This window comes from Ambystoma mexicanum, chromosome 2p (assembly GCF_040938575.1).
Source record: "Ambystoma mexicanum isolate Mex_15411 chromosome 2p, UKY_AmexF1_1, whole genome shotgun sequence".
NCBI lineage: Eukaryota > Metazoa > Chordata > Amphibia > Caudata > Ambystomatidae > Ambystoma > Ambystoma mexicanum.
The window spans coordinates 1,457,793,904-1,457,815,093 of record NC_090923.1 but is presented as its reverse complement, the minus strand read 5'-3'; the positions used below and the strand labels follow the sequence as shown (position 1 = coordinate 1,457,815,093).

Here is a 21,190-nt window from a genome sequence, read left to right as displayed (position 1 = left end):
ACATCTTTTCTCTACTGTTCCGTCTCACAACCCACCTCCAATTCTGGGTACTGCTCGCCAGTCTCTGCACAGCATGTGATTCTAATCAGATTAACAAGCATCAGAAGACATGCATTACTCACCGTAATAGCATTTCTGATAATTGTATCTGCTTAGGTTCACATGCATCCTCCCTAGTTCCCCCGCTCGGGGTGGAATGAACATTGACGTCTTACTTTCTCCCTTCATGGTACTCCTTCACAATAGTCTTGGAGTCCCTCGTGGCATACAAAATACAATCAGAGGGACCTCTGCGCGTGAGGGATTTTGGGTACACTACACATCACAATAGGGATAGTGTTACAGACACGCCTATGCTGACGTCCCCTTTCGGTCCCCGAAAGACAAGATGCAATACTCTGCGGTTACTACTGGATGTCGGACCATATGCACAGCATGTGAATCTAAGCAGATACAATCATCAGAAATGCTATTATGGTGAGTAATGCATGTCATATGGCGATAATATTGGTGGGGATAATATTACCTGATGCCCTTCGGTCACAGTTTCCCGGTGGGGAGCAGGCTGTCGCAGCGTCTGGTAGAATGGCGAGCTATTACTTTGGATGCTTGGGCTCTGGAAACAATTGCCCACGGGTACTGCCTTCCTTTTTTATGGAAGCCTCAAGACAATCCACCAGGAGTACACTCTGAGGGTTCCAGATCCGCTCCTTGTGCAGGAAATTTTAACCCTGCTAGAGAAAGGCGCTATAGAACCTGTCCCTTTAGCAAAGAGGAACAAGGGCTGGTACTCCCCTTATTTTTTGATTCCCACAAGGACGGGTGACTGAAACCCCTCTTATATTCGAGATGCTTGAACAAGTTCCTCGGGAAGGAAAAATTCAAGATGATCACTTTCTCAGATCCTTCAGGCCCTCCAACTTCAGGATTGGTTGGTGTCATTGGACCTTCAGGATGCTAATTTTCATGTGCCGATCCATCTCAAGCACAGGAAATACCTGAGGTTTGCCGTTGGTGGCTCGCACTATCCGTTTTGAGCCCTACCATTCGGGTTGACCTCCGCCCGAGGGTCTTAACCAAACTGATGGTGGTGGTCACAGCACATCTCAGGAGAGGGGGGATTCAAGTCTACCCCTACCTGGACGATTGCCTGATCAGGTCACGTTCTCCCGAACAAGCCTTGGATCATCTCAACGTTAACGGTCACTCCCTTCACAGACTGGGCTTTTCCCTCAATTTCAAGAACTCCCATTTGACACCTTCCCAATGGCTCCAGTATATTGGGGCTGTCTTAGACACGTCCGTGGGGAAGTGCGAGCCACCCACGGTGAGGGCTCACAACATTCTCCAGATGGTAAACAAGTTTCAGACTGCCCAGAGTCTTCCGGCCTTCGACTTCCTAAGGTTGCTCAGCCTCATGGCATCCTGCATTTTTCTGGTCCCAGAGGCCCGTCTGAGAATGAGGTCCCTTCAATGGACACTCAAGGACTCAATGGTCACAATTCTCAGGCAGGATGTTAGATCACCTTCAGGTTCCGGTCAGGGTATCACAGGATCTTCTCTGGTGGGCCTGCAAGGAAAACCTAATGAAGGGAGAACCTTTTTGGCAATCATGGCCTGAGGTGACAGTAGTGACGGACGCTTCCTTCACAGGGTGTGGTGCTCATACCAACGATATGACCATCAGCGGTCGTTGGTCTCTATCGCAGTCTAAACTGCACATCAATCTTTTGGAGCTGAGAACGATCAGGCTAGCACTGAAGGCTTTTCTGCCATCTGTACGGGGGGAAGAATGTCCTGATAATGACGGACAACACAGTGGCCATGCATTACCTCAACAAGAGAGTGGGTGTAGGGTTGCTACCACTGTGCAGATAGGCGATGCAGCTCAGTTCCGGGCAATTCAAGAAGGTATCTCCTTAGCAGCAGCTCATCTGGCTCGAGAGGAGAATACAGCGGCGGACGCTCTGAGCAGTCAGAGCGCAGTCTCCCACGAGTGGGAAATAGCTCGGGAAGTCCTTCAAGAGGTCTTCACCCTTTGGGGAACCCCGCAAGTGGATCTGTATGCAACCAGTTCCAACCGGAAGTGCGAGCAGTACTGCTCAAGGGAATTTCCTGCGAGAGGAGCTCTAGGAGACGCGTTAGTGGTGGATTGGGAATTCCCGCTACGGAACGCAGTCTCCGTCATTCCTCAAGTTCTCAGGAGGTTAAGACGATTCGGTTCCCGCATGATCCTAGTTGCTCCGGAATAGGCCAGGAGATCGTGGTACCCGGATCTTCTGGAAATGTCCATCTGTCCTCTGATGTGTCTTCCTCAAAGAGAGAATCTTCTCTCGCGAGACGGAGGTCGGGTTCTCCATCCAGAGGTCAAGGCACCCAACCTTCATGCATGGTTTCTGAAAGGTTGAGATACAAGGACTGGGACCTCCCGGATGACGTGATGGAGGTGTCTCGTTCGGCAAAGGGGGCTGGCATCAAAGTCTCTGTGCTGTTGCCGTTGGAATAAGTTCTGCGACTGGTGCAGAGAAAAGAATGTTAGTCCTTTTCAGTGTTCAACTCTGGATGTTCTGTTCTGTCCTTTTTGCTTTATTTAGGCCACAAGGGTCTTCATTAAAGGTTACCTAGCAGCACTCTCAATCTTTAAGCGCTCATCTGAAGAATGCTCTTATTTTAACATCCCTTTGGTTAATCAATTTATGAGAGGGCTCACAAATGTGTTCCCGCCTTCACCATTTCAGGTTCCGGTTTTGGACCTTAACTTGGTCTTAAAGTTTCTGATGGGGGCTCCATTTGAACCATTGCACTCATTCCCATTGAGGTTGTTAAACTTTAAGGCTGTTCTTTTGGTTGCTCTTAAATCTGCAAGAAGAGTGAGTGCATTGCAGGCATTTTCTTCCAACCCACCCTTTACTGTGTTCCACAAGGACAGGGTTGTGTTGAATCAGACTCTCCTTTATACCTAAGGTAGTTTCGGACTTTCATTTGAGTCTGAAAATTGTTCTACCTGCCTTCTATCCTCTTCTGCATCCTAGTAAGGAAGAGGAGAGGCTTTGTACGTTGGACTCTAGGAGAGCTGTGAGCTTTTATATTTCCAGAATGTCCAAGGTGAGAGTGGATGGCCTTTGTGCGGTATGCCGGGCACAAACTATGCCTGGCTGTGTCTAAACAGACCTTGTATAGGTGGATCATCCTCACTATTTCTGAGTGCTATACTTTGGCGGGCAAGGTCCCTCCAGAGGGCTTGCATGCAGATTCAACCAGAGGCATGGCTACGTCAACAGCCCTGCAAAGGGGTGTCCCTGTAAAGAACATATGTGATGCTGCAACATTGTCTTCGATACACGCGTTTACCAAGCCTTATTCCCTGGATACTTCGCATGCTGAAATGTGGCGTTTGGGAAGGCAGTCCTTTATTCTGGCCTTTAATTTCCATTCTTGCTAAATTCTTCACCCGCCTCCTATTCCGGGTAATGCTTTGGGAGTCTGTCAAAGACGAGGAATACGTTGGAGGACACAATCCAGTCGAAGAACAAGTTACTTACCCCTGTTAACGTTCTTTCGATTGGATGTTCCACCAACATATTCCTCACCGCCCTCCCAACCTATCCCTCTGTAGAATTTCCGATGCTATTACAGTTTTCGTTCCATCAAGGCTGAGTACGGTCAGACCCGATTTGTGGCCACTTCTGCTACTGTACTGGGTAAAAGGTAGAAGGGAGGCTGCAGGGGAGGAGCTACATACCCAAGGTCCCATTGGTGGGCACCAAAAGAACCCAAAATGGTAAACGAAACAAACGCCTAAAACATTTTCTATATTTAACATTGTAAAAGTTAACTGAGGGTTCCCAGCCTGACAGGCAATTGTTCATAGCATGTGAATCTATGAAAGATACCAATGCTGGAGAATTACCCCATCTCTGCCTTTTCAGGGAGAACATTTCTCTTAAGGTATGACCATGGTTTTACTCAAGGTTGCTCCAGAGTTCCATTTGTCCCAGGCTATCAATCTGCCGGTTTTCTACCCGCCCACTCATCCTTCCAAGGAGGAGGAGTGGTTCTATAGGCTAGACCTGAAGAGGCTCTTAGTTTTTATATTGCAAGAACGGCAGAATTTAGAAAAACTGACCAACTGTTTGTAGCCTTCTCGTTGACAAGAAAGGATTTGGCTGTCTCCAAGCAATCCATCTCTAGGTGGACTACACTCTGCATTTCAGAATGCTATCACAGTGTGGGAAAGGAATGGGGGGGGGGGGCGGGAGTTGCATCTCGTACTGGATCTGAAGCTGCTGAATTTGTTCCTGCACAAGGACAATTTCAACATGGTGATACCATCCCAGATCCTGCAAGCCTTCGGAATTCAAGACTGGTTGGTATCACTGGGTCCTCGGAATGCCTACTTCCATGTACTGATTCATCAGAAACATCCAAGGTTTGTGGTGGGCCAACATCACTACCAGTTCAAATTCCTGCCGTTTGGTCCATCTTAATCTCCCAGGGTTTTCACCAAGCAGCTAGCAGTGGTGGCAGCTCACCTGAGGAGGCAGGGCATTCATGTCTTTCCCTACCTTGACTGGGACTTCCAAGCTCACTCCCCATATCTAGCATTGGAGCACCTGCTCCTTACATGTACTCTGTTGCACAGCATGGGCTTTTCCCTGAACTTCAAAAAGTCTCAAGTTACGCCATCCCAGTGTCTCCGATTCATCAACCAGTCTTGGGCACTCGCCTGGGCACCGCATCCCTGCGTGAGGACCTAGTGATGAACATCGTTCAGATGGTTCAAGTCCTCCAATCCCAGGAACAAGTCCCGGCCTCTGCCTTTCTGCGGCTTGTGGGCATCATTGCCTCCTGCATCCTAGTGGTCCCATGCGACACTGCTCCTGAGATCACTTCAGTAGCTTCTCTGTTGCCAGCGGTCGCAGTTTCAGGGCCACATGCCAGACTTTCTTCAGGTCTCGGAACAGGTGGCTCAGGATCTTGCATAGTGGGCTGTGACAGACAAATTGCTGAGAGACAAGTTGTTCCATCCAATCCCAGTGACAGTGGATGCAGATGCATCTCTGACTGATGGTGGTGCTCGCGTGTCAGAACTGACACTGAGTGGACTGTGGTCTCCCTAGGAATCGCTGGAACACATACATTTTCTGGAGCTGAAGGTGATCGGCTGTAGCCAGACGCATTCCTCACCTTGGGAAACGCAAGGCTGTGCTGATCCTGATGGACAACACAGTGGCGATGCCTTACATCAACAAACAAGGTGGTGTGGCGTCCTAGCCTTTATGCAGAGAAGCAATGCGACTGTGGTTATGGGTTCCGGAAGAACGGCATGTCTCTGATGGCAGCCCATCTGGCCGGAAGAGAGAATGTCACAGCGGATGCCTTGAGCAGACAGACTTCAGCCTCCTGTGATTGAGAGCTCTGCCATGGAGTTTTTTATGAGATCTCCTTCTTGCGACGTCCTCAAGTGGACCTCTTCACTTCCAGGGTGAACAGGAATTGCAAGTTGGTTTACTCCAGGGAATTTCCACGAAAGGGAGCTCCTGGGGTAACTCTTAGACATTCAACCTCCTTTATGCGTTACGTTCGATCCCTGTCATTCCACTGGATTACTGAAGATTGCGCCTGTTTGGAACCTCGTTGATCCTGATCGTTCCGGATTGGGTCGGAGGACAAGGTATCTGGAGTGGCTGCACATGTCTATCTGCCCTATTTGGTGACTTATGAGGAAAGTTGGCTTGCTCTTCTAGCCGGATGGGCGGGTTCTCCACCCAAGCCTCAGCAGCCTGAATAGTCAAGCTTGGAAACAGAGGCGCTTCGGTACCAGGAGTGAGACTTGTCAGCTGGCATTCCTGATGTGCTCCTTTCAGCTCAGAAACCTGCCACAAAGTCTAGTTATGCCTGCAGTTGGTGTACGTTTTTGACTTGGTGCCGTGAGAGTGATCTGGACCCTTTATCCTGTCAGTCATCCCCTGTTTCGGATTTTTTGCTGTCCTTTGCCGAAGCGGGCCTGCAGATTGAGACTGTTAAGGGATACCTTGCTGCTATTTTAGTTTACAAAATTTTCCCAGAATGGGTCTCTTTAAACACAATCCCCACTGTCCTGTAGTTGCAGGATTTGTGTAACCAGTTTCCTCCACGCCAGTTTGTAGTTCCGGCATGTGATATAAATTTGGTTTTGATATTTCTTATGGAAGCTCAGTTTGAGCCCCTTCATTCCTGTTTTATTAGATTGCTCACACTTAAGGTGATTTTCCTGGTTGCCATCACTTCCGCAAGACTGGTGGGTGTGCTCCAGGCGCTATCTGTTAAACCTACCTATTTGGTTTGCTCCAAAGAGAAGGTGACTTTGAGAGTGAGACCTTCTTTTCATCCAAACGTAGTCTTGGTTACTCTTACGTCCCGTCCCCTTTCCTCCATACTGCATGGGCGACAGAACCTTTTTCACCAGAAAAACATTCTTCCCCTTTAAATTTAGAGGTGCACAGGGGTGCGGCCCTGGCAGCATGAGCTACCAAGACTCCGCCCACAGGTGCCACACCCCAGTTCCCTTTTCTGTGTCGACGGGAACAGCCCGATTTCACCAGCGCTGCTGGGTTTGGTCCTTGCCATGTAATACCACGTGCTCTTAACCAGATTCTTCTATCTTTGTCTTTTATTTGTCATTCATACTTGGTCCTCCGGCGTCACGTTCCTCCCTGGTGCATATCTACTTCAGCGGGCTTCAGCAGTTGTTCAGCCTGTGAGGAGCTCTTTCTTACATCCGACCCCCACACTCTTTGCCTCTGTTGCCTTGGCCCGGACCACGGCTGGGAAGGTTGTACCGTGTGCGACACACTGACTCCACGTGCACTGAAGAACATGCTAGCTATGTGGCGGGAGCTCTTTGAAAGGTCGCCTCTAGAAGAATTGAAGAACTTCGTCAGACAGAAATCGAGGCCCAAAGGAGGGCTGTTATTTTCGATCGCACCCCGTAAGGTCGACTCCTTCCCGAGTAAACGCCCAAACGGAAGGAACCTCTCGAATTCTGGTACCATCACACACACCGAGGCTAGTCCAGCTACCGGCCGAGGGGTCTTCAGATCCTTCCAGACACAGTGCTGAGGCAACATAAGGTTCTTTTACCGGGTGTACACCTGAGGGGCTACGCCCTAGTACTGGCTCAATGTCCGAGGGGGTGCCTCCATGCAGCACTACTGGTGACATTGCCGAGGGCAATATGCCTTCCAGGCCTGGGCCTGATGGGGACGGTAGGCCTCTCGCTCTACCACCAAGAGTCTTAGAAGAGGCCGGGCACAGGGAGCCATGCACCACGACTTTGGCACGCAGCTCAACAAAATGGCTGCTGTGCCAGACATCATGGCTGCTCGTCCGATGCCACTCCTAGGAACAGAGGAGGCGGGTGAGCGAGTTTCAAGGTGGGACTGGAGTCAACCAGGTATGTGGCCTACAGTTTATCCATCAGCAGCGCAGGGCAGGTTCCCCCTGCAACCCAGGCAGAGTGCGCTCCGGCAGCCCCCAGCCACTCCGTCAATATCTGCTGCCACCTCTTCAGCCTCTGTAGACAGGTTCTTCGAAAGGTTCCTGGAGCTAATGCGAATCCCCCAGATGGGGGCCATCCTGCGGGGGATGCAGTCAGCGCAGGGCAGGTTCCCCCTGCAACCCAGGCAGAGTGCGCTCCGGCAGCCCCCAGCCACTCCGTCAATATCTGCTGCCACCTCTTCAGCCTCTGTAGACAGGTTCTTCGAAAGGTTCCTGGAGCTAATGCGAATCCCCCAGATGGGGGCCATCCTGCGGGATGCAGTCAGGGACTTGCTCCCTCCGGTCACTCCTACAGCGCCACAGGCCCCAGCGCAGCCCCCACTGCCCCTGCCGGCTCCTTCGATTCCGGTTCCCCTGCCTCCCACAGTACAGGCGGTTCCACACCAGCCTCAGCAGCAGCCTCTGGCTCCAGTCTGCAAACCACAGCCAACGGCGCCCAGCACTTCTCCACCCACTCCGGCCAAGCCGGACACTCACGTGGACACAGACGAGGAGGAGGAGGAGGAGGACCCTGACATGCTGTCGTCAGCGAAGGCCTTCCACGACAGGTTTGGAGCCTTGGCAGAATATTTGGGCCTTTCTCAAACCGAGGTAGAGCAGCCCAAGAAAGGGGTCCTGGCAGAAGTCCTCCCCCTAAAACCTCCTGCCAAGACGGGTATCCCGATGCAGAAGGATGTCGTGGCTCTGGCCAAGAAGCGGTGGCTCAAACCACACTCTGCCCATCCTGTCGATTGGCGCCTCGATGCCAAGTACAGACAGATGGAGGGGGAGATACTCTTGCTGTCGGCGCACCCCCAGCCGCATTCTTCGGTGATCTCTGCAGCGTCACTCTACTCTAAGCCCCAGTCTTACTCGGCCGCCTCGTCCTCAGCGCTGCTAGGCAAGGTGAAGGTGATCTTGGAGGCGTTCAGGAAGAAGCTGTAGCTGTACTCCACCGCCTCCCTGCATCTGCATCAGGCCAACGCTGATGCCATGCTGGCAGCCGCTAACCAGAGGCTTTGGCGGGAAATAACAGACTTCCTTCTGGAACTTCTGCTGCAGAGCCAGGCACGCTTCAAGGCGGGTCTAGGAGAGCCAAGCTGGTAGCGCAGGACATCATGGAGTCCACCGTGGCCCACATCGATACCTCTGGCCGGGCCATCTGCATCGCCACGGACATGAGATGGTTTGCCTGGCTTCGGGCTACTAAATTTAACCCTGACGTCCAAGATCGCATATTGTCAATTCTGTGGGGTAGTGACCTCTTTCACGCTACCACCGAGGAGGAATTGGATAAAAAGAAGAAACGCTTGCAAACTGCGAAGTCTTTATCCTGACGAAGGCCACGCCCAAGGTGTACACCCAGTCACATCAACGCTCTGACAGGGTGCTCTTTTGGCGGGTTCCAGGGATTCCAGGAACGAAGTTCGAGACAAACTGACCACTTCCAACAAAAAGGGGAGGGGGGGGGGGGGCAAGGGCTTCTTCCAGTCCCCCTCCTCAGCAGAAGCATCCGAAGTATAAAAAAAAAAAAGCATGACGTGTCCCTTCGGGTCCACGTGTCTTCAGTGGGTGGCAGGCTTGCCTCTCTCAGGCATTTCTGGCGCAAGAATTTTGCGGACCCCTCTGTAGTATCTGTAGTATCCACGGGGTACCGATACCTCCCTCTCCTCCCTCCTCCCCTCCACTCCCACAGATTTGGACGGCAACTCTGTTGGCGGAGGTCCGGTTGTTCGTCGAGAGCCAAGCAGTGGAAGAAGTACCAGCCTCCCAGAGAGGATTAGGCTGCTAATCCAAGATTTTCACCAACAAAAGAAGAACCAGGCTGGCCTGAGAGTTGTGTTGGACCTATCCACCCTCAACCTCTCCTTCCTGCTTCACAAATTCAAAATGGTTACATCAGCACTTATTGCAGAGACTGGATGTGCTCCCTGGTCCTGAAGGACACCTACCGACCCGTCCCGATTTGGCAGCCACATCGCTCCTTCATATGCTTCAGGATCATGGGCTGTCATTTCCAGTGCAAGGTGCTACCCTTTGGCCTCAACTCAGCCCCCAGGGTATTTACCAGACTCATGACTGCAGTGGCAGCCCTCCTCGGGGCCCACGGCCACCATGTATACCCATACCTGGATGACTGGCTTGTCAGGGCGAGATCCCCGGAAGGGGTTACCCACACTTCCTCTGCGCTTATGAGCACACTCCACGACCTGGGGTTTACTATCAACCTCAAGAGGTCTAAGCTGCAGCGCATGCAAAGCCTCACCTTCCTAGGCCTCATCTGGGATACAATCTCTGAGAAGGTCTTTCCCTCGGAGGACAAGATTACGGCCATCAAGAAGGCCACTATGCACTTCCTTACCAGAGCAGTGACCTTGGCTTGGTGGTACCAACACTTACTGAGTATCATGGCAGCGGTCCTCCTGGCTGTGCCACACACGAGACTCCGGATGAGGGGTTTACAACTGCACTTCGCAGCCTCATGGAACCGGGAGAAGGGCTCCCAAGCGGAGCTTGTCAGCATACCGCCTTCTCTCCACTCGGACCTCACGTGGAGGTCCAGGCACTGCAACCTGCGGACGGGCAAGCCCTTCCGGCAGCCATCCCTGCAGGTCACCATCACTACGGACTCCTCACTAGAGGGCTGGGGAGCCTCTCTGGAGAGCCACTGCGTTCGCGGAGTCTGGACCCAGAGTCCCATCAACTGGCTGGAGCTCAGGGCCATTTGGCTAGCTCTCAGCCTTCCTTCTGCTCATTGGGGGCAGGACCGTCCATATCCAGACCGACAACTCCACCAGCATATACTATGTCAACAAGCAGGGGGGGTACCACGTCCCCTTCGCTGTGCAGCCTAGCAGTCAGTATGTGGGAATGGCCCTGGAAAACATCTACCTCACAGCTGTCCACCTCACGTTGGAGGCCATCTTGGAAGCGGACAGGCTCAGCAGACAGAGGGGACATTTACGAATGGCATTTGAACGGCCAGGTGCTGCAGGGGGTCTTCAACACATGGGGCCATCCTCAGGTGGTTCCATTTGCCTCCTGGAAGAACAGGAAGTGCCATCAGTTCGCATCTTGGCAGGGGCTGGGTCCTGGGTCCCTGGGCGACGCATTGCAGATTCAATGGGTGGACCGGACAGCCTATGCCTTTCCTCCCACATCCCTGATGCCCGGAGTACTCCTCAGGATAAAGGAAGCTTGTCACCCCAGCATCATCTTGATAGCTCCTTGATGGCCGGTGAGACCGTAGTTCTCCGAATTGCTCAGCCTCACAGACAGACCACTCGTTAACCTTACGCTGGGTCCAGCATATCTCCTGTCCCAACAGGGGGGGCAGGTTCCTCCGCCCCGCACCTCAGAAGTTAGCCATCGCAGAATGGTTCCTGAGCAGATCACCCTCAAGCACCTGAGTCTATCACTGGCTAACCTGGAGGTCATTCAGGGCGCCAGGAGCAAGGCTACCAGGAGCCAATACAAGGGCAAATGGAGCCGGTTCTGTCACTGGGCGGACTCTAAGGAGATCCCTTACGTGCATGCTGGACGATGTGCTCTCCTTCTAAGCACACCTCGCGCACTCAGGTGGGCACATGTCACACCTATCTGGCTGCCATAGCCACCTACAGAAACTCACGTGGTCTTCTCCTCTTCCAACCCGATAGTCAAAAATCTGTCGGGCTTGTCCAGGCTTTACCCGCCCATCAAGAAGCCACACCCCGTTTTGGACCTCCATGTTGTGTTGGGCGCCTTGGCACACAAACCATTTGAGCCAATGGCTTCCGTGGACATCAGGCTGGTCACCACTTAGACAGCTTTGCTTAGTGGGACTCGCCTCCGCTCGCAGTGTTGGCGAGATCCAGGCTCTGGTGGCCTCAGAACCCTATACCACTTTCCACAGAGATAAGGTGGTCATGTGTTCTCACCCGGCGTTCCTACCTAAGATACCCTCCGCTTTCCATTTAAACAAGGAAATAGTCTTACCTACGTTCTTCACTGACTCCAAAGACGAGGCTCAGAGAGTCTTGTACTGTCTGGATGTCAGACGCGCTCTGAAATTCTATCTGGACAGGACCAAGGGCTTCCGCAAGTCGGATGCATTTTCTGTCACCTTTGGGGGCTCCATACCCGGTTATCAAGCATCCATGGCTTCTATTGCACGGTGGATGGTTGCGGCTATTAGAGGTCTATGAAGGGCAACACAAGCCACTGCTAGCCAACATGCATGAACACACGGTCAGAGCCACGGCCATCGCATTCCAGCAGCAGGTTCCGTGGCGAGTCATAAGCAGGGCGGCCACCTGGGCCACCCCTTCGGCTTTCTGTAAGCATTACTGTTTGGACGCCGGCTCTAAGTGAGGCGCGGCCTTCGAACAGGCGGTTCTAAGGAACTTGGGTCTCCTCTCCACCCTGGGGCTGCATTCAGTTGTATCGCCCATGCAGTATAGAGGAAAGTGAACAGGACGTAACAGTAATTATACGTTTCTCACCGTAGTGACTAGTCTCCTTTCCTCCATACGTCCCACCATCTTCCCCACCTAATAATACTGGTGTCATTAGCCAATGTTAAATATTGTCGGTGTGGCGCCGGTGGGCAGAGTAACGCATGCTCCCAGGGCCGCACCCCTGTGCGTCTCTAAATTCAAAGGGGAAGAATGTTTTTCTGGTGAAAAAGTTTGTCTCCCATCCCTAGGAAGGGAAGCCCATGCAGTATGGAGGAAAGGAGACTAGAGCATATGAGGCAGGGTATGGGAGTCTCCTTGTCCTTACAGGCCAAAGCGGCTTCCTTCACCAGGGGGTGGGGAATCACTATGGAACCAATGGAAGTCTGTGGTAAAACGTCCCAGCACAGGCAGCCTGGCCCAGCCAACAATGGAGTCCTGACGGAGGTCGGAGGAAGCCCAGGAAGGACATCCAACAGCCACACTCTTGCTAAACCAACCATCTCACCAATCAGACACATGGGTTAAAAGCAAAGGGTTTGACAACCAGCCAATCTGGTAGGCCCCTAAAACCACCAATCACTCCAGACCACCCTCCTCAGGATGTTTAATTAGCAGTCTAGGTCCAGGAACTGATCTCCACCAGATCAAACTACTATAGATGATGCATGGCTGGGCTCACAAAGAGCGCACCTGTGCATAATAGCTGTTTTAGGCTTGCTGCATGTTTTCCCTGAACAAGTGAAGCCCCTAAAACAAGATATCCAAGAGAAGAACACATTGGTACCCCGATGCCTACAAAAAAGATACTTTGGGTTACCAGTAAAGTAACTCTGCTTGCACCCCTGGTGATGCCATAAATAAATTACAGCTGCCACTAGCCTACTCAACTAAAACCAATGTAGAATGATATAATACCTAGTGCCAAAATAGGGTGCTTAAAAAGCACCACTATCCAGACAACCTTATGAGCAACCATGGGCCATATACTCTTAAGTGAGGAAAAACTGATTGCAATGGCTTGGGGACTTCAGTAGACGTCCCTCTGACGGGATCGTACCAATATGTGACCATTACTGCGACCATCTGCGGTTTTTCTTATTCAGAAAATTCTGACTCCCATTACTGAGCTCAAGCGCAGTAACGGGAGTCGGGGGATGCAGGGGTATCCATTAGGGTAAGCATGGCATACAGTGATTAAAAAAGAAAGGACCCTGCCGCGTCAGCATGTGAGTGGAAGGAACTGACGGCACAAGGATAAAAGGCACTCGGCGGTGCACACAAGTGCTCCGCCTACAAGATAAGTTGGGGGGGTGGGGGGGATGCGGCCTGGGGCATGCGGGCGAAAGTGGTCTTTCAAATGGATTGTGTCCTCCAACGTATTCCTCATCTTTGATATTCGTATCTTCAGCTTTGCTGCTTCAGAAATAAAAATTGTCCCTCAAGGGCCACCGTAGAGCGTAGACGTCATCAGCAGTGCAAATAGCTCGAGCTGCGCCCGTTGGCTTCATTTCCATTTTTCCGAAAGCTTTCGCTTCGAGTATTGAATAGCATGCTTCAGTTTTCACCAAATATGTCTTCTTCAAACCCTTCAGTGATAAGATATATTCCCTATGACCACCAAAAATAGTTTGGACAGGCAAATGTAACTGTCCTAATACCCTGCAAATGTTTTTGTCTCTGATTTTTGGGAACAGATAAGAATTAGAAAATCATTATGGCTCTCAATTTTAGCCCTGACTCATTTGATTATGCTGTCTTCCCCTATCAAGCCACATTTCAGTCCCTTCCAAAGGTTCACAAGGTTCAGCAAGGGATCGCCGTTCTTTACCCAGCTCTTCCATCGCTGAGTTTTAGAGCATTTTGTTGCTGAAAAGTTAACTTATTGTCACCTGATACTTGCTCACGAAAACATGCAACATGAAAGAAAGTGGCTATGGTTTTGCAACTGGACTCTTAGAAGAACATGAACTCTGCTTAAAGGCTTACTTGGACAGTCTGTTCTTTTTATATTGCATAGATTGGCTCCCAGTGGCTGCAAGGATTAAATTCAAGACCCTTTGCATTGCCCACAAGGCTTTCTGGGGCCTGAGTCCAAAATACCTTCAACTCTCCCTATGTAAATACCTTCCTATTCGAGCTCTTCGCTCCTCCTCCTCAAACTCCCTTAGGGTCAGTTGCTTATCCAAGCAGCGAGTTGGGGGTAGATCTCTTTCCTTGGCTGGGAGCCTCCCTCTTGAACAGCCTCCCTGCCTCTGTAACTTGAGGAGAACCATCTTCGATTCCGGAAGCACCTCAAGACCTTCCTCTTTGCTACTGCCTTTGCTTTTCCTCTCCCTTGCTGAGCTGTCTGCTTTGGCACCGGGCACCTGGCTAACCTCTGATTTTTCTGGCCCAGGCCCTTGCCCACCCTGCCATACACACACACTGCCTCCTGACAACCCTTGCACTTGGGTCTGTATCCGTAGCCCTACATTCTCCAGCATTGGATCTTTCATGGATTCACATGCTTAGAATATTCCCCGTCGTCAGACTGGGACCCCTCGGTACACATATATAGCCTTTTTCAAAGGAAAAACTTTCGACACTTTTGTGTCCTATCTACGTCCTTCTAGGACCCGCCTACGCATGCTCCGCAGGCCGTGCTAGTATAAGAGGCCCGCCCCCGCGGCTCCCCTTCAGATTTCAACCGTCTCCAAAGTAGTGGGATCTCCTCGTGTTGTCCTACTGTTTTGTAGTAGGTTGCGTCATTGGATTTCGAGTAATAATGTCCTCTGTGTCAGGTAAAGCTCTGTTCCGTCCATGCGCGACATGCGGCTTAAAAAAGGTTTACGAGGGGGACGGACATATGGACTGCATATATTGCCTCCACCCTCACCATTCGGCGGATACCTGCGACATATGCAAGGGGTTTTCTCAAAAAACCCTCAAAGACCGGAACCGACGACTGGTGGCATGGCTGAATGATGGAGCGGGGGCATACCCCCCCTCGGAGGTGGGCTCCACACAGTCGGCGAAAACATCGCGCCGAGCGGCCTCGTCGGAACCGCCGGCGAAGAAATCTAGACCGTCTGAAAAAGAGTCGTCTGGAAGTCACTCCACTAGAGACTCCTCGGCAAAGAAATCGTTCTCATCAAAAAAGCATGAGAAGGAAAGGAAATCCTCCTCTGGCGATCATCACAGATCGACCACGAGTCGAGAGTCGAGTAAAAACGGGCACAGTGTGGAGAAGGCGGGACCGCCAAAACCACCTGCGAAGTCTTCGTCGTCGACGGTGGTCCAGTCATCGACCGCCTCCCTACCACTTGCACAGGGGGCATCCACCGTCCCGTCGACAATGGCGTCTGAAGTCTTTGACCCGACCCCCCCGGAGCCTTTGCTACAAGAACAAGCTATGTTGCTGTCCTCGGAGGACGAGAACGAGAGAGTTGCTGGCCCAGCAGACCTAGGGCTACGAGCGGCTGACAAGTCGTCGACGTGGGCCTCCGTTACACCGGTATCTGCCCCTCTCCTCAATCCTCAATCGGTTTTGTCGTTGGATATTCTGTCCACGCTTCAGTCCTTGTTGCAGTCGTTGGACCAGCGACTACCCCAGGCAAGCCTGCCACAGTCACTCGTCGACGAGCCGGGCCCGTCCCGTCAACCGACGCACCCACGCACGCCAATCTCAACACTGGCACAGGAGGAAGGTGAGCTGCCAGATTCGGAGTCCGACAGGGGGGCCATGTCGGATATCTCATTATCCCCCTCCAGGGATCCTACCTGGGAGTCAGAGGCGGAGTTGGGAAAACCCCAGAAGCCCAGCTCACCCGTCCCCTCCGGACGACATCGCGTCATTCCATTCTATGATGGAGAAGGCATGCAAAGAATTTGGTCTGTCCCAAGAAGAACAGGATTGTTTTTTGTTCGACCACATGGGCAAGAGAAGGAGGTCGGTGTTCTCGATACCAATACTGGACCATGTATGGAAAGAGGGGTTGCAGACAATGAAACACCCATTCTCGGAACCAGCAGTGAAAGGACGCCTAGAAAAAAAGTTTAAGGCTCCAGAGTCTACCCCCAAGTGTTTATCCTCCCAACCAACACCGGACTCAGTGGTGTCGGCGGCAGCAGCGAGGAAGGCAAAGGCACAGCACAAGTGCACGACGACTCCTGAGAACGAGGCGAGACGCCAAGATGCCTTTGGCAAGAAAGTGCTCTCCGTGGGAGCGACCACAGTAAAGGCCGCAAACTCTCTGGCAATTGTGGCCAGATACGATAGGGAGATGTGGCACAGATTAGCTCCGCTGCTTGATCATCTTCCAGAAGAACAGAGGAAGGCGGCGATGCTACTGGTCCGAGAGGGTGTGAGGAAGCCTCAAATCACACAATAAACATCGCGGTGGATCTCGCTGAGTCAGGCTTCAAGCAAGTCAACAATGGGGTGGTATTGCGTCGACAGTCATGGCTTAAGTGTACCTACCTCAGGCCAGAGGTGCAATACAAGGTCTTAGATATGCCCTTTGAGGGAGACCTTCTTTTCGGCAAGAAGGTGGACGAGGCCCTAAAAGGGATGAAAGAAGATTCGGACACGGCACGTTCATTGGGTGCCCTCCAGAGTGGCAGAAGTTACAAGTCTTTTCGTCCCTTTAGAGGGGCTTCAGGTAATTCGAGATTCTCTTCTGGAGACAGATCCTTTGCCAGATCGGCTTACCCCTCCCAGGGATACCGACGGGCCTCACAATCGGCTAACCGTCGACGAAACTTCCAGTCTTCCAGAAAACGACCATCATACCCATCGTCGTCGAGAGACAAGCAAAATAAAGATCAGCAGTGACATACCACGCACCGTTCTGGGGGGAAGAGTCTCAGCATATGTCGACGAATGGGAAAGGATAACGACGGACCAATGGGTGTTAGACACCATAAGAAACGGACACTCTGCAATTCAAACACAACCCTCTGCAAATTCCACCTGCGTTCACCACTCAGTCCCATATGAAGGTAATGCAACAAGAGGTTACACTCATGTTAGCGAAGGGCGTGATAGAATTAGTTCCAACATCACAGAGAGGTCAAGGAGTCTACTCAAGATACTTCATCGTAAAAAAGCCGAACGGCAAATGACGTCCTATTCTAGACTTACGCGATCTCAACAAGTCCTTAAAGAGCCTAAAATTCAAGATGCTCACTCTGCAGGAAGTGATCCGCGCAGTTCAAAAGGGAGATTTCCTGGCGTCCCTGGATTTACAGGACGCTTATTTCCATATTCCAATGTGTCGGAAACACAGGAAATTCCTACGTTTTGTAATAGGCGAACTCACTACCAATTCACGGTTCTTCCTTTCGGGCTCAAGACCTCCCTCAGAACGTTCACAAAATGCCTGGCTCCAGTGGCTGCCTGGCTAAGGAAGCAAAGCCACCATGTATACCCATACCTAGACGACTGGCTGGTAAGGGGATCCTCCCCAGCGTCGACCAACACAAGTCTGCAAGCCACCAGGCAGCTTCTACAACGACTAGGATTCGCCATAAACTTCGAGAAATCCTCTCTGCGGCCATCGAGAACGCTGGTATTCTTGGGGGCACAGTTCGAGACTCAGTGCTGGTGAAACCTTCCCTCGACAGGACCTCAAGACTCATTCAACAAGCGGCCCGGCTACGGCGGAACACCAGGATCTCAGTGAGAAAGTATGTTTCGGTCCTGGGGGCCATGGCATCCTGCATCCATCTGGTGAGAAACTGTTGACTATTCATGAGGCCAGTCCAAGAATTCCTCGCGGACCGATGGACACAGGCTCAGGGATCGTGGTCGGACAGGATAACCGTCGACGACGACAAGCTACGTCGGACCCTCCAGTGGTGGCAGAGTTCCCACAATCTGAGCAACGGTGTGCCCCTACAGGAGCCGGAGTTTCAGAGCACCATAGTTACGGATGCGTCCCTAACCGGATGGGGAGCGCACATGGGTGCTCTCCAAACGCAAGGTCGCTGGTCTCCAACGGAGTCACTCCTACACATAAACGTACTGGAACTCAGAGCGGTACAATGGGCTTTGAAGTCGTTCCTACCACACATCAAGAGTTTGCGAGTGCGAATACTGACCGACAATACAACAGCCATGTTTTATCTGAGGAAACAAGGAGGGACACGATCGAGGACTCTTTCCATAGAAGCCCAGAAAACATGGCATTGGGCATCGAAACACGAAATTTCCCTCGTGGCTCATCACCTTCCAGGAGTGAGGAACGGCCAAGCCGACTCCCTCAGCAGAAGCATGGCCCAGATACACGAGTGGGAAGTGGACACGGGTCACTTGAGGAAAGAGTTCGAGAAATGGGGTCACCCCCCTCTGGACGCCTTCACGACCAAAGACAACAAGAAATGCGAGCAATTTGCAAGCAGATGGCCCCAAGAGGGATCGGTGGGGGAGGCGTTCTCCTTCCCATGGACGGACATGTTCCTCTATGCTTTCCCCCCCGTTTCCCCTCATACGGAAAACAATACAGTGGATACTCAGATACAATTGCCGGGTGATTCTAGTGACACCATACTGGCCGAGGCAACCGTGGTTCTCAGACCTCCTACATCTATCGCTGGAACATCCCATAGCGTTTCCGAAAGTCCCGTACCTTCTATCCCGGGACAGAGGCACGGTGTGGCATCACGATCCGGACAGTCTCAACCTTACGTCCTGGCTCCTGACTTCTCGGAGTTCGGCGCCTTAGACATTTCAGAGGATTGCCAAAAAATTCTACAGGCGGCTAGAGCCCCTTCTACTAACAAATCTTACTCCTATAAGTGGCGGCGATTCTGTGAATGGTGTAGAGGACAACGGGGCCTACAACCATTGTTGGTGACGCCGGAACAAGTTCTACCTTACCTGCTCCTCTTGGCAGAAAAGGGATTGTCCCCCTCGTCGATAAAGGTACACCTGGCAGCCATCTCGAGGTTCACAAGGAAGAGGCAGTCGTCTCCTCTATTCAGTGACAGACTGGTAAAACACTTCATGCGGGGTTTATTTCGAGCATTTCCCCCGGTGAAACGTTTTCCCCCGACGTGGAGCCTCAACACAGTGTTGGCAGGCTTGATGAAACCGCCTTTCGAGCCTATGGCCACGTCCGACATAAAATTCATTTCGTGGAAGTTGGCATTCCTGATAGCTATCACATCAGCCAGACGTATCTCGGAACTACAAGCGCTGGTCGTGGACCCGCCCTACCTAAGATTCTTTAAGGACAAGGTAGTCCTGGCAACTAACCCTATGTTCGTCCCGAAGGTTCCGACGGTATACCACAAACACTCATCCGTGGTTCTGCCTACTTTCTTCGCCACTCCATCATCGGCAGCAGAAAAAACTCTTCATACACTGGACGTTAAGAGGGCCCTGAAATTTTACCTACATCGTACACAAGACATCAGGGCTACTCGGCAACTGTTCGTCGCATATGGTCCGTCAACGAGAGGAAAAGCAATCTCTAAACAGGGACTGGCTAGATTGCTTTTTGTCACTCTAAGGCCGGAAGGCCACTGCAAGGACATCCTAAAGCTCATTCTGCAAGGTCGATGTCCTCCTCAACAGCGTTATGGGCTGGGATTCCGCTGACGGACATATGCCAAGCGGCGGCATGGTCAGTGCCCCACACGTTTACCCGCCACTACTGCTTTGCCAGGCAGCATGCAGACGAGGTGCAGATGGGAAGAGCTGTCCTGCGCCATTTGTTTCAGTAAGGTAAGCTCTTCCCTGTGGAGATTCGGTTATCTACCCTCTTAAGGGCGATCTACTTTATGTGGGCAATGTTATATGACTTAACTTATCCCTACGGGAGATATGCATTGTGTAGTAGGGTGAGGATATATATTGTTACATTACATTCTCACCGCCGTCTCAAGCGTTACTGCTATACAATCTATTCTAAGCATGTGAATCCATGAAAGATCCAATGCTGGAGAAGGGAATAGTTTCTTACCTGTAACTCCATTTCTCCAGCATTGGTATCTTTCATGGATTCACATGCGCCCGCCAACCTCCCCGTATGTAATGTATGTGATAAATTTAACCCTTCCTACTTTGGAGGGGCCGAAATCTGAAGGGGAGCCGCGGGGGCGGGCCTCTTATACTAGCACGGCCTGCGGAGCATGCGTAGGCGGGTCCTAGAAGGACGTAGATAGGACACAAAAGTGTCGAAGGTTTTTCCTTTGAAAAAGGCTATATATGTGTACCGAGGGGTCCCAGTCTGACGACGGGGAATATTCTAAGCATGTGAATCCATGAAAGATACCCATGCTGGAGAAATGGAGTTACAGGTAAGAAACTATTCCTGTCCCCTTACCTGCACTTACCAGACACCCCTTGCCTCTGCTTTAACCTTGCACTTGCCAACTTGCTGTTGTTTTTCATCCCTTGCTCAATGTCACTGGGCCTAGTAAGATAGTTGTTTCGTCCTCCCTTGTTCCCCTCCCCTCCCCTCCCTTGCCTTGTCGCGCTCTGTAACACTTGTGTATGAGCGCGATACAAATAAAATATCATATCTTACTAGTGCAGGCATTCAGATTCTGTTTAAATAAGTAAGCATTCAAAAAGGCATTCAATGGGTTACTTCATGTACCCATGGGTATCCACCATTAGCACCATGGATGGTGCGGCAGCCAATCGGGCTGCTCAGAATGTGAACTGAATCTAATAATCCAAGCCCATGCTCTGACCAGGCTCACTACTGCTAGCATCCACCCATCACCTTCTCCCCACATTTACCTCTAGGTGTTGTTTCACTGCTGCACCACTCACCTCATGCCTGCAGGCCATCATAAAAATAGAAGGGCTCTGCTCATAACCTGTTGAGTATTTGTTTGAAACAACAGGTTGCACCGTTGCCATGACCCACTATTTTAAACAAATTCATTGTTGGTAGCATTCTGGGAGGTAAAGCCTGGTTGCTAAGAGCAATAATCACTGGCTCCACAGTCTGTACCAGGTGGTTAATTCCCAGGGACCTTTGTTAACGGCCCCCGCTACAGCCTAGTCTATGAAGTAGGGCCACAGCCCGTTACCATGAGTCGGTGATCATTTCATTCAACAATCCATTCCCTCAATGGGACTATAAAGCCATTCTACTGGCTGTTATGCATAATGCTTTGGAATCCGTGGCCTGTTGTAAACTACGGGTGGATGACTGTTGTGCATCCCAGCCCATTGTAAATTACCTAAAGTGAGATCAATCTTTTTGGTCAGCTTTTGTTTTCTTTCAGCCTACAGT

At 51.4% G+C, this 21,190-nt stretch overlaps 1 protein-coding gene across 1 annotated transcript in view; it reads left to right on the top strand.

The window, feature by feature from the left end:
- Positions 1–21,190, top strand: part of GLYR1 (glyoxylate reductase 1 homolog) — a 713,235-nt gene that overhangs the window by 683,199 nt on the left and 8,846 nt on the right. The gene's annotated exons all lie outside the window — the stretch shown is intronic.